The 13,865-nt window shown below is 38.3% G+C and overlaps 1 protein-coding gene across 1 annotated transcript in view; it reads left to right on the forward strand.

The window, feature by feature from the left end:
• The window catches only part of LOC307127208 (thyrotropin-releasing hormone-degrading ectoenzyme-like), a 167,864-nt gene that overhangs the window by 148,838 nt on the left and 5,161 nt on the right, over positions 1–13,865 (forward strand). The window lies entirely within an intron of this gene.

The following is a 13,865-nucleotide window of genomic DNA, read 5'->3' on the forward strand; positions in this document are numbered from 1 at the left end:
ATATAAAGAGACCCACCAAGACCCCTCTCTGCAGTGAGTGTTCAGCACTCAGCAGGTTCATTTCTTTGGGAATCTTCAGTGTGAGTCGGTTGAGAGGGATGTGATTACCTAGAAGATAAATAGCGCCACACTTAACAAGCACACATTTCCATGCATTACATCCTGGCATCTTCATGTTAAGATATCATTTATAAAATTACAGTCAGCAAGGAACCTTTTCATTATTTGTATTGTGGTTATTGCATTCCGTGAAGGTAAAATCAATGAGTCTTACAAGCGCTTGGTGATCCATGACTTGGCTGTCATACACAGCACACCTAGATAAAACATCTGAAAGTCAGGAAGCTGAACCATGAATACAAAATCTACAATACAAAAGGCCACATGCTTCTGGTGGTGACTTCCCTATTTGTACTCTGTGTATCTGTATCAACATTCCTTTTAACCAATATGATTGAAGGGTTCGGTATAGATGTTAGAGATAGATTTAGGGTTGATGTTGAAGCGTGAAATATAATGAACCCTTCCTTCTGATTTAGTGGTAGTTATTGGCGGTGTTGTAGTAAGACCAGGGGTGCGTTTTCCAAAGCCAACTATGGTCGCAAGTTCTGGTGTTATCAGTTGAGTTCGTGGAACTTGCAACCATAGTTGGCTAACAATGCTTTTGGGAAAAACGCACCCCTGGGGCCAGTTGCATAAACTAAGCCATTATGTTAAGACAGTGTCTTAAGATCTGGTGTGAGCCACTAGCAGTTAGGCAAATGGCATTCAGTCTTACTTTTCGTATCAAATTAGGCCAGTCTATGTTTTTATGTAACTGATTTAAAAAAAATTACGAACAGTCTTAAAGAAAAAAATGTATGTCTAACTTGTAAGACTAGTCTTAACGGTTTATGCAACCGGCCTTTCTGGCCTTTTAACTTTTGACTCAGGCTCAATCCTCTCCTGATCTTGACCTTGACTCAGACTTCAATAAGTCTGAGTCAAGACTGAGTCCACATGCTCCTGAATCCATGATAAGATCAAGACAATGAAAATGTGGTCCTGTCATGGACTTGGGAGTGTGTTGACTCAGTGTTGACTTGGACTTGATCCTCTTCTGGTCTTGGCCTTTACTCAGACTCCAACGAGCTTGGCTCAACTATAGCACTGGTTACTGGTCAGGTGCAGATTTGGTTAGGACTGTAGATCACATTCTACTTAGCAAAATCATGGTCACTTTCTGATGGTAGTTCAGTGAAATTTCATCACTGAAACAGATCAATTTTAGCCATTTGCTGGTTTAAGCTTGTTTAGGTTGTTAATCAGCTGGACAAGGTCAACCTGGTCAAGTCATGTTATCTTTATTTATTGCACTTTATACAATACAGATTGTTTCGAAGCAGCTTTACAGGGACAAACAGGAAAATAATGGTTCAGTAATGCAAACAGTGTTCAATTCTGCTGTAAAGGAGCTCTAAAAAGCTCTAAAAAGACAATAGTGTCATTATTCATCCGAGGTCAGTGTTGATTCATTTCCGTTAAATAACTGTACAGTTAATCAAATATGTAATGAGTTCCATTCATCTATAAAGCAGCTCTGGAGACAACAGTGATGTTATCATTCAGCTAGGTTCAGTTCTCATCCAATATTGTCAGTACAGTCAAATCAATAATACTACTGTACAGTGCATCCGGAATGTATTCACAATGCTTCACTTTTCCCACATTTTGTTATGTTACAGCCTTATTCCAAAATGGATTAAATAAAAAATGTTGAATTCTATAAACAATACCCCATAATGACAACGTGAAAGCAGTTTGTTTGAAATATTTGCAAATTTAATGTACATAAGTATTCACAGCCTTTGCACAATACTTTGTTGAAGCACCTTTGGCACCAATTACAGTCTCAAGTCTTTTTAAGTATAATGCTACAAGCTTGGCACACCTATTTTTGGGCAGTTTCTCCCATTCTTCTTTGCAGGACCATTCAAGCTTCATCAGGTTGGATGGGGAGCGTCGGTGCACAGCCATTTTCAGATCTCTCCAGAGATGCTCAATCGGGTTCAAGTCTAGGCTCTGACTGGGCCACTCAAGGACATTCACAGAGTTGTCCCGTAGCCATTCCTTTGTTATCTTGGCTGTGTGCTTAGGGTCATTGTCCTGTTGGAAGATGAACCTTTACCCCAGTCTGAGGTCCAGAGGACTCTGGAGCAGGATGTCTCTGTACATTGCTGCATTAATCTTTCCCTCGATCCTGACTAGTCTCCCAGTTCCTGCAGCTGAAAAACATCCCCACAGCATGATGCTGCCGCCACCATGCTTCACTGTAGGGATGGTATTGGCCAGGTGATGAGCGGTGCCTGGTTTCCTCCAGACATGGCGCTTACCATTCAGGCCAAAGAGTTCAATATTTGTTTCATCAGACCAGAGAATTTTGTTTCTCATGGTCTGAGAGTCCTTCAGGTGCCTTTTGGCAAACTCCAGGCGGGCTGTCATGTGCCGTCTGGCCACTATACCATACAGGCCTGATTGGTCGAGAGCTGCAGAGATGATTGTTCTTCTGGAAGGTTCTCCTTTCTCCACAGAGAAATGCTGGAGCTCTGACCAAGACCATCGGGTTATTGGTCACCTTCCTGACTAAGGCCCTTCTCCCCCGATCGTTCAGTTTGGCCGGGCGGCCAGTTCTAAGAAGAGTCCTGGTGGGTCCAAACTTCTTCCATTTACGGATTATGGAGGCCACTGTGCTCATTGGGACCTTCAATGATCAGTGGAAACAGGATGCACCTGAGCTAAATTTTGAGTTTCATGGCAAAAGCTGTGAATACTTACGTACATGTGATTTTTTCGTTTTTCAGTTTAATACATTTGGAAAGATTTCAAATAAACTACTTTCACGTTGCCATTATGGGGTATTGTATGTAGAATTTTGAGGAAAATAATTCATTTAATCAATTTTGGAATAAGGCTGTAAAATAACAAAATGTGGAAAAAGTGAAGCGCTGTGAATACTTTCCGGATGCACTGTATATTATGGGCCAGATTTACTAAATGGGGCAAATCAGCGTGAGAGCGCAATTCCTTGAGAGAGCATGCAAATTAAAGAATATAGACACGCAAATTGCCGTGTGGTTTAATACCTGTTTTTTGGGCTTTAAATAATGCAGCAAATACCAGTAAATTGACGAGCGCAAGCCTTAGTAAATCATCTTGCATTATTAATTTAAATAAGAGGGTTTGTGGGTTGTTGTTTTTTGCGCCAAAAGAGGGTTTGTGTTGGCAAAAGCTGTTTGTACATATGGCCCTAAGTGTCCGCAACTAAGCATAATTACCACTGCATGAAAAGTGGGATTTTCGACCCTGTAAACGCCTGTATACTCCCGGAAATCTCCCTAATTTTCGGCAGTTTTCGACAATTTAGAGGCAGCGAACGCCGCGTTCGCCTGTGCCACAAATTGTCATAAACGAACCATGACGTAGGTGGAGAGCCCCCCGCTGAGAGACCACGCGGAGGTGCGACGCCTCTAATTAGCATATGAATAGCAGCGAAACCAGAGAGTCAACGGCCAGACTTGAATTTACTCACTCACTATTGGCTGAAGCCACTACATTTAAAAAAGAAAAATCCCTCGTGATTGGTTGGCAGATCACTGCAAACCAATCATTATTGGTCCCCCTGGCTCATTATAAATGTAAACCCCAATAATAATAATAAATATATAATTTATGTTGTAATAATTTGTTTTATATTAATGTTATTGTGCTATGAAGTATTCATACCATCAAGGAATATATGGGAAAATTATACGGACCGTGCCGTTTATTCAAAGAAAGAGCTTCATTTATAAGCATACAGCTGTTCATTCAAAGAAAGGGCTTCATTTATAAAACACAGCTGTTTATTCAAAGAAAGAGCTTTATTGCTAAACACACAACTATGTACAGTGCAGCAGTAATGTCTCGTAATGTAATGTAAAGTTCGGCGTGCTCCAGGCTGCGAGAGAGCGGTGGCCGCACAATCCATCCAGACACCCCGTCAACAAAGCCGTCTTCCTCGTCAAACATGAGTTCAATGGTCGCGGACTTCCAAATGTCCACCTCATCCAGCACACTCTCGCTTCCAGCAACTGTTATACAATCCATAAAGACAATAAGCAACCTGAAAAATACTCACATTGACAAAAAACGGATCTAATATAATAAATCTTACCCTTTTTCTTCTTGATCGACTCCGAGCTAAACTTCGCAGTTTCCGCCTGCAATGTAAGTTCAGGTTGTTTGTATCTGAAGCTCCGGCGTGTCGATTCATAATACGTCTTACAGGCAGCTGGAAAACAATTACATGAGACTGGTATTAATAAAAACAGTCACGGTAAAATTAAACAAGGAATGAGAAAAACAGAAGTTATACTTAAGTTACACACAATGTCGTCTTGATCAGCGGTTAAATCTGGACTCGCGGAAATCGCTCCAAGCAGATAAGAGCTCACGGCTTCGTTATGAGGCGAGGATAGTCTGTGTAAACAAAATGTGCAGTTTTAAGCTCGGATCTATTAACGCATCCATTTCCTTATACAGCTGAATAAAAGCATATTCTTTAAATCGTAACGTTACATTACCCATGCCCTTGTTCATAGCGCCTGCAGTTTGCCTCAGAGTTGTGAAGACGAAGACAGCCTCCTGAAAATGAGTCCAAAAAGTTGGTCGCGTCCATGCAGAGTTGAAGACGGCGTCCTGTCATAGTTGATCGCGAAAAAGGAAAGCAGCAAAAAACATAGGAAATGTAAAAAAAAAAAAAAGTTTAAAGCTCGTCTTCTACGCGTCATGGCCATGACCTCGACCTCGCACGTCATTGGACTAGGGCTCTACTATGGAACGCGGGCCAAATCTCTTTATACGAAACGCGTGACTTATGACTGTTTTTTACGGTCTATGGTTTCAACACGCACTGTTTTCCGCGTCAACGCAGCAATTTTTTACGTGTTTCTTTTGTATGTGTAGACACGCACATTCTGGTCGTGTAACAGGCATACACGCACAGTCGACGCACAGTTTTAACATGTTAAGAAGACACATTTGAACGTGTTTCTTAACGCGCACATTCTGTACATGTCGAAGTGTAATATATATTTTTTTAAAGCAGACTTACCTTTAGATGTAGCCTAGGCTACATACATATTAATATAAGATATTAATTAATTGCTTAACTGACTACTGTGCTAGAGTAAAGTAGCCTAATGTTACAATGTATATTAAGTAAATGCTTAATATTATACAATTATTATAATTTATCTATATGGGTTTTTGTTTGTTTTTTTAAGTTAGGATATAATTTCTAAAAGTATATATAGGCTAATTTACACAGCACATTTATAACTGAAAACACACACACACACACACACACACACACAACTTTATTCACTTTCACATAATAATGTTTTTGTAATTTGGTGTTTAGTTTGTTGTATAGTTTGTTTATACTGTTCTGTCTCTGTTTTGTTTCCAGGGACATCTGATGAGTGCTATAATAAAATGACTTCATTATATTTAAAATATGTTTTGATATACATTTTATTTATATTATTAATATTTTATTTACCCATAAACGTGTCTTTAGGAAGCCATAAGTTATAGAGATAAGAATAACTTTTGCCATTTAAATGCCACATTAATTTACTGAGGACCCATACAGCCAATGATCATGTGTGAAAACACTTATACATAAATTGATCACTTAGAAATCAAAACTAAGGTTTGAGAAATAAAGAATATGCATACAACAAAATATATTGTTTCATAGCAGCTTCAGTAACAAGTTCAAAACAAATTCTGCTGTAAACCGGCTCTAACAAGCCAATATAGTGTCAATATTCAGCTCAAGTGACTTCAGTGTTGATTCAGTTCAGCTGATTTCAGTTCAACTGTAAATTCCTCAGTTGTGCATATTTGTGTGTAGTTAGATATATGCAAAAACAACATTTTTGGAAGAGTTAAAATAGTTTTGCAAAAAGTGTTGCTTTTGCAAGCGATGTCTGATGTTTTGCATGTTGTGTGTTTTGTGTGTAGAGTTACAAGAAATGGAGCTGTATTTTCAGAAATTGTGTGTAAGCAATTAGATAAAACTGTAAATGAATCCAGTTTATTTTAGTTCAGGACTCATAGTCCAGGTGTTAGTAATCTGTGCTTAATCTTTGTTCCAGCAACAATTTTTTAACTCGCGATTTACTAGATTAGGCCTACTCTTGGCATAATTTAAACCAGGAAACCACCTCTTGAAAATCTGCATTGATAATTCATAAAATGTGGTGTGTCAATTTAAATGACAATTACAGAAAAACACAATCTGACTTAACTATAAACACACAAACTTGTACTTTTCACATTTATGATTAATAGCCATTTAAAAAATCATTCACAGTGCAGGGTGGAAAAATTAATTTTGGTATGTAAACTGTATGCTTTCTTGATTTATTTGTGTGCTTTGGTTCATTGTCTTGTTGCATCACATAACCTCTCTAAAGGTTGAAGACATGAACTGCTGTCGTGTATTTTTGTTTTTTTTACATAACATTGGTTATTGCTAATGACATACAGAGTAATTCATCTACACTGTGAGCCCGGACAAGTTGAATCTACTTAAAAAATTGGAGCAAACTGGTTGCCCTAAAAATTTAGTAATGTGAACTAAATCGAGTACATTTAACTTAAATATAAGTTAACATTTTAACTTAAACTTTAAACTTGTTTTAGTTAAAAAAATTCAGAACCTAGATAAAACTCCCCCTGCTGCTACTCTGATTTGCATTTGTGTAGCTCACAGCATGTTCATTTACATGATAAAGCCTCCCCTAGAATCAAGGGGAGGGGGGGTCATGGGGGGACAACTGCCAAGCAAGGCCCACGTCAATTTCCGTCAATTTACGGCAGTTTTCGGTGTTGCCTGCAAATTGCCGTGCACAGTCGTAAACCTGAAGTTCCACGGCAATCTACAGTGCCACATACTGACGAAAATCCCATTTTTCATGCAGTGTACATTACATATGAACTTCACATACTTTTGAAAATCCTGGTAAGCGATCATTGTCACAGTTGCAAACATGATGGCGTTCTTCCACGATGGAGTTTGGCGTCACAACATTTGTTTCCAGGCGGACCATTAAAGAACTTAACACACATGTCTCCCGGACATCCTGTAGAATTCAACCAATGACAACTTAGAAAATCCTGAAGTGTTTCCAGAAAAGTGTGCCATATGCATCAGATGTTCAGTCAACGGTCCATGGGCGTGATGTCTGAGGCTGAGACTGGGGGACCAGTTCTCCTCTGGCCACAAAAATCAACATGGTGTGATTTAATTCCAGGCTGCATCACAAGCCAGATTGTGAATTGAAATTCCTTCAAAATTGAAATATCTTTCAGAATATTTCATCCAGTTCCTTCTGCTTGAAGATTTGGGATACATCATGCCGGCATATGGTGGGGAGGAGTCGAAGCTGGCCATAAGGGTCTGTGCAGAGGACTTTTTTGGTTCTTGTGGTCTGTGCCGATGGCTGTTGTGTCGATGAAGTCTTCAAAGGGAATCTCTAGGGCTCATCTAGTTGTCATGGTCTCTGCTGACATTCAAGACTGTTGTGGTCATCACATACTGACCAGATCTGGCTGAATACTGTAACTCGGGATAAGGGAGAAACAGAGGGACTAATATAAGCGTAGATGCCATTCTTCTTACAATGTAACAAGTACATTGGGTGTTATGGGAAGTGTTCCTTGTTCCGGTTTACCTAATTTATGCTGCCTAATAATCCTTTTGAAAAATCCTTTTGGATATGAATTATAGTAATGTGAAAGTTTATGTGTATGCTAGGTTAAAGAGATGGGTCTTTATTCTAGACTTCAACTGACAGAGTGTGTCTGCCTCCCAAACAACGCTAGAAAGGACTGTTCCAGAGGTTGGGTGGTTAGGGTTAAGGTTATTTTAAGGTCGATTTTGATATTCTAGGTATTATCAACTGGCCAAAATTTTGAGACCGCAATAAACGTGAAGGACTATAATACAATGGGTTTTTGCTTAAGAACTGATGAGCTAAACCATTTAGAGCTTTGTAAGTAATCAGCAGGATTTTAAAAGGTATGCAGTGTTGAATAGGGAGCCAGTGCAGTGTTGACAGAACCGGGCTAATATGTTCATTCTTCCTGGTTCTAGTGAGAACTCTAACTGCTGCATTTTGGACCAACTGTTTATTAAGCGTGCAAGTAAACTATTGGTAAAGCAGTACAATAATCTAGCCTTGATAAACGCATGATTTTCTGCAACTGGCATGTCATATTTTAGATATATATTTAAGTATATTTAAAGCTACACTGTGTAACTTTTTTAGTCTATTCTAAGCTAAAAACACTTAGTTCTTTCAAAAATATATGTGCTCATTAATGTATATTTACTTCTTTCAAGTAATAAAGTATTCTCGTAAGTTTATAATATGCCATTGAAAATACATAAGGTAATGGGATCTAACGGTGGTCGCCATGTTGCCCCTCCATCTTGAAAGTACATTAGCCAAAGAGGGACATACCCGTAAATTCAAGCTTCGCCTTTGGCGTTTTAACCGGTTTTAACACTTGATGGCACTGTACAAAATTCTCTGCCTCGCGCATATGCGCGTCAACTTGTTCAGACTTGTCTGGTGCATGTGCAGAGAGTTTTCATCTCAGCAGCTCCAGTAACAGAGTTATATGGAGTTTTCCTGGCTTGTTTATTCCTCAAAAGTCTGTTTTTCCTTGTGTGGTATTTCTGTGCGTTAATAACTCCGTAAGTAATAATAGTTATTGTCATTGTAGATGTGTTTCAGAGTGTGTCATCACGTAATTCAGTTGATGTCACCTCAGAAGTATTTTTGTGTCAACATACAATAGCATAATGCTCACCTATTTTGTTATCAACAATGTTTATTCGTTTATAGAAAATATTTGCTTGTAATGTATGTTGATGGAAATATGCATCAGGTCTGATCGGCATATTAACAATTGTTATACAGAGCGCACTGCAGTGCTAACGTTAAAGCGGCGCACACACTTTTGTAACCGGACACCGCTTGTTAGCAGCTGCAGCTGCAGCTCCGCTCCTTTTAATGCAGCTGCATTTAGCGCCTATAAATGGTACAATAAGCTCTGGTTTACGGTTACATTATACAAATGTAACTTATAAGTATACCGGTAGTTATACAGTTCTTAACTGTGTATGTATATTTACCATCCTTATTTGTTCTCTCACAGAAACCACATTTATGTACATATCCACGCAAACCTGTTTATGCCTTGCAATTGGATGACTGAATAAACATTACTATCATCAAAGTTCACTCTGGATTAGCTGCAGTTCTTTCTAGCCGAATAATTAGGCCAGTTGAGTTCCAACCATCCCACTGCGCACAGAATATCCCACAGGCACCGTGTCGAATGTGGACGAGGTCGAGCTGGAATTCATGTTAATCTTGGTCTAAATCGGCCACCGTAGGAGTTAAAACGAAATCGGAATTGAGAGGAACAGAAACTAAAATTCACTGGATGGTCATATACCTTTTCACCACTAGATGGGGGAAAATATCACACAGTGTAGCTTTAAGAAAATGCTGTTTTACAAATGCAAGAAATGTGGCTTTCAAATTAAAGATTGTTATATAAAATAGCACACAGGTTCCTAACCGACGACAAAGACTTGACAGAGCAGCCATCAAGTGTTAGAGAGTATTCTAGGGTATTGTGTGCAGAGGTTTTTGATCCAATAAGTAAAACCTCTGGGGGGGTTTTCCAGAATTTAGTAGTAGGAACTTACTTAGTCATATCATTTTTGTTTTTAAATATCGACTATGCATTCTGTTAGTTTTGTGAATCGGAATGTTTTGTCAGACCATGAAGAAATACAGAGCTGAGTATAATCAGCGTAAAGGTGAAAACTAGTGCCATGTTTTCTAATGATATCTTCTAATGATAACGTACAAGGTGAAAAGCAACGGTCCTAGTTCAGAGCTTTGTGGTAAATCCAGGAAATCCAGGTCCAGGAAAATCTATAAAACCTATAATGATCTAAAAAAATAATCTAAAACAACCTATAAAATCTATAATGTTATTACTTTGATATCCAGCCATTGATTGATGACAGTCTGCTATATATCTCATCACCACGGTAGGCATCGAAGGGGCCAGAGCATTTTAAAGTGTCTGACATCATAAGACACGTACTGTTATTTTTAGTGATCTCTGACGGACAATTTTCTTTGATGTCAGGCTCTCTGGCTCCCACCAAACTCTGGCTGGTGTCTCTATTTTCCATTTCTGTACAATAAAACCGCCAAACACTAGAGTACTTTCAACAGGTTTCTCAGTGGGTGCATCACTAAGTGGGGAGAACATGTTTAATGTTTTGATTGGAACAGAAGAGCTGTGTTTTGTCCCCAGCTATGCTGTCTCATAGTCACCCAGTTGCCCTGCTGTGGGGGCTCTGCAACCGGAACTGAACAATGTATGGGGCCTGCATTAAATGCTGTATCTAAAGCCCTTGCATTCTTACTATTCTCGATTAAAGTTTGGAGGATAAAAAGTTGGATTCTCTAATGGATTCTGTAATGTTCACTGTCAGCCTAAATATTTCCCTGCATTTATCCAGTATTGTGTATATTGCATTACTTTAAAACATTTAATTACTTTTCCCTTGAAAAACTAAAGTCATATATAACAGTCATAATAAATTAGTCATAATATATATTTTTTTCAGTTTTAGTCATTTTAGTACTTCAACTTTCCAAGGAAACATATCTACTTTCCTTTTATGTTTTTCATCAAATATTTATATTTTATTTTATTTCAGCCTTATTTCAATTACTGAAAATTATTTTTAATAGTTTTGTTTTAGTTAACAATAACAATGTCTTGTGTTTCAAAAGGGCCGCCCAATATTTCTGTCTTCTTATGTCTCCCAGTCTCATATCGATTGACTTATTACAACATAGGCAACTAAAAGTTGAATGGTTAAATAGTAATTAGTAAAGTAATCACATTGTTGAATATGTAATTAGTATCTAGTAATTCATTTATTTTTAGAGTAACTTACCCAACACTGCATTTATCACATGTGAAACCCTCACCGTGGCAGGCAGTGCATGCAACAATAACAGGAGAACATGCCATGGCTCACCATGTTTGTTGATTGATTCAGACCCACTTACAGTTGTTTAATGGACTTTTTTTTTTAAACTATCGATGTCAGATTAATGGCAGTATTAGATAATATCAGATATGCAGTGATGATTAAAATATATTTAGCAATTGAAACAACCAGGACAAGGTGTACAGGGTGTACAGATTTACAATTCAAACCACTTAGCAGCAAGTCTGAGCTGGTTAGAGCTGCTAGACCAGGGGTTCTCAACTCTGGCCTTCGAAGTCCACTTTCCTGCAGAGTTTAGCTTCAACCGTGATCAAACTCACCTGCCTGGAACTTTCCAGTAACCCTGAAGACCTTGATCAGATTCTTCAAGTGTTTTTGAAAACTGGAGTTTAGAACCCTGTGCCATCTTGGCTGGTAGTTTGGATCTGCTTAAGATAGGTAGGGAGCAGGGCACCACCTAAAAAAGGGCTTAGTTGTAACACACATGGTTTAACACTTTCCACACATGCCAGGATGACGAAACTTTAACAGTTTATAGTTCTTTAATGCTGATCTAACAGCAGATCCCAGTTGTGCAGGCCGGGGCATGTTGTCACACTGCGTTACAATGTGCCCCTATTAGAATTACGCTATTATATACTTTTATGAATTCTTTTGAGAAACCATGAAAAAAAGGTGAATAAAGACTGAGAGTCAATGTTCAGAAATGCTTAACCCTTAAACGCATACCTAACGAGAAATATTATTAGTTACTGCATAATACATGTTTAACAAGCAGAATAATACAGCATTTAACTATTATAGTATTTTGTAGGGCAAAAACATAAACAACAAACATAAACTATTGGCTTTTACATCATGTCAGCTGTCACTTTACTTGCGTGAGGCTCTGGTGAGGCGCGAGGGCACAGCCCTTGCGACGGTACTGAGTGTCACTGTCACTTGATGGTGGATCTGGTGAAGAAGCTGTCAACGATCAAAATACTGATTTTGAAGATGTTGAAAATTATAGTTTTGAGAATATGTTTGACGTTGTGACGTCGTAGTTATAGATCCGGGTCGCTAAAGACCCGAATATGTAAGAATGATTGGCAAAACAGTCATGCATTTAAGAGTTAATTATTTTATTTTTTTAACTATGCTGTATAACTGTGTTTTGAGGTGGGTTTGTTGTCAAACTCAAAACATTTTTTATTTTTAATGATAAAAAAATTGCATTATTTTATTTGAAAAAGCTAATAATTGTTAGTTAGTTTGTCTTGGATATTTATTTTATTTTATCAGATAACATTTTAAGCTGTCATTTGATCATGTTACATTGTGCCCCTCACATGTTACAATGTACCCCACCTATGGGGCATGTTGTCACATTTCACTTCCATTCTTTGGGGGTCAATCAAGAAAAAAGTATACACTGTATTAATGAAACAAAACCACATAATTGTACAAGACATGTGGGAAATTAATTTGGGAAAAAATAAATACTCTGAACCACAAGTGGATTTACACAAACAGAAAGTCAAAAAGCAGTAGGTTGTGCCCCACTCTCCACTACCCATTTTCCAAAACACATATGGTAGAAGCTTTTTTTACTAAAACTGCAAAGAAAAGGCCAAGAAACCTTTCCCCGCAACAGAAACATTTCTTAATATTAGCAAATGTTGTGGGGTGAGAGCAGCAGTAGTGATGTGGTGGTGTTGAAAGTGCCAGATATCATTGTTAGAAAAAAAACAGGCGCTTGCAACACTCACATGCTAATTAGAAACTGGCACCTATTGCTACAATGAATGGCATAAGCAGGATGTGTGAAGAACCTGTAGCTGAACTTGACAGTGTTGATATCTGGAGCTCTTATTTTTCACTTCGATTTTATTCATTAATTCCCATGAAATAAAGGTTTTTAGCATCTCTGTTCAATGTGCAGGTAGCGCCCTATTAGTCATCGTTGCCTAGAGATGATTTGGTGTTGCTTTATGTGCTTCAAATATCTCTCATTATGGAGATTTGTTTTAGTGTCACATAGAATACTTTAAATATTTCTTGACTGCAGCATTCAGACGTCCACCTTACTCTAGTGTTGGACTTAAAAGACAAGACCTCTAGCAGCAGTTCATTGATTTTAGATGCACTTAAATTTCACACAGCATGCACAAGCAAAGCCCCCCGTCCCAGATGAGCTGTGTGTGTGATAGTGTGTGTTTGTGATATTTAATCTACCGCAAAGAAAACTGCCTTATGTTTGGAGTGAGCTAGTAAACGTGCTTCAATCACTGAGTCTGAAGGATGGGGTGTATGAACTCTGTGTTTAGTATTGATTTCTATGTCATGAAGTAAATTGTATCCCCCTCCTCCAAGTTTTTTTTTTTTTTTTTTGATGACGTGTGTTGTGATCTAGTAGGCTGAATATAATTCCGCTCCACTACTGGGGTGTGTGTCTCTGTGTGTGTGTTTACCAATCTCACCTCTGCTCTGACTGCTAACCTAGAGATGTTGTGCAGCCTTAGAGACTGAAAGAAAATTAGCATTGCATACAGCTTACTGAGTACTGTGAACTCTCTACCAACTATTTAATAAATAATAATGATAATGCCAATATTGTAAATTAGGCAACAATAAGCATTGTATTTAAGCAGTAGTATGCTAAATAAATCAACACTGGGAATGGATGGACAGTTCAAGCGCATTGCATTGTGGGATACAGTATTCCACATAGTGTGTT

This window comes from Gobio gobio (assembly GCF_949357685.1).
Source record: "Gobio gobio genome assembly, chromosome: 5".
Classification (NCBI taxonomy): domain Eukaryota; kingdom Metazoa; phylum Chordata; class Actinopteri; order Cypriniformes; family Gobionidae; genus Gobio; species Gobio gobio.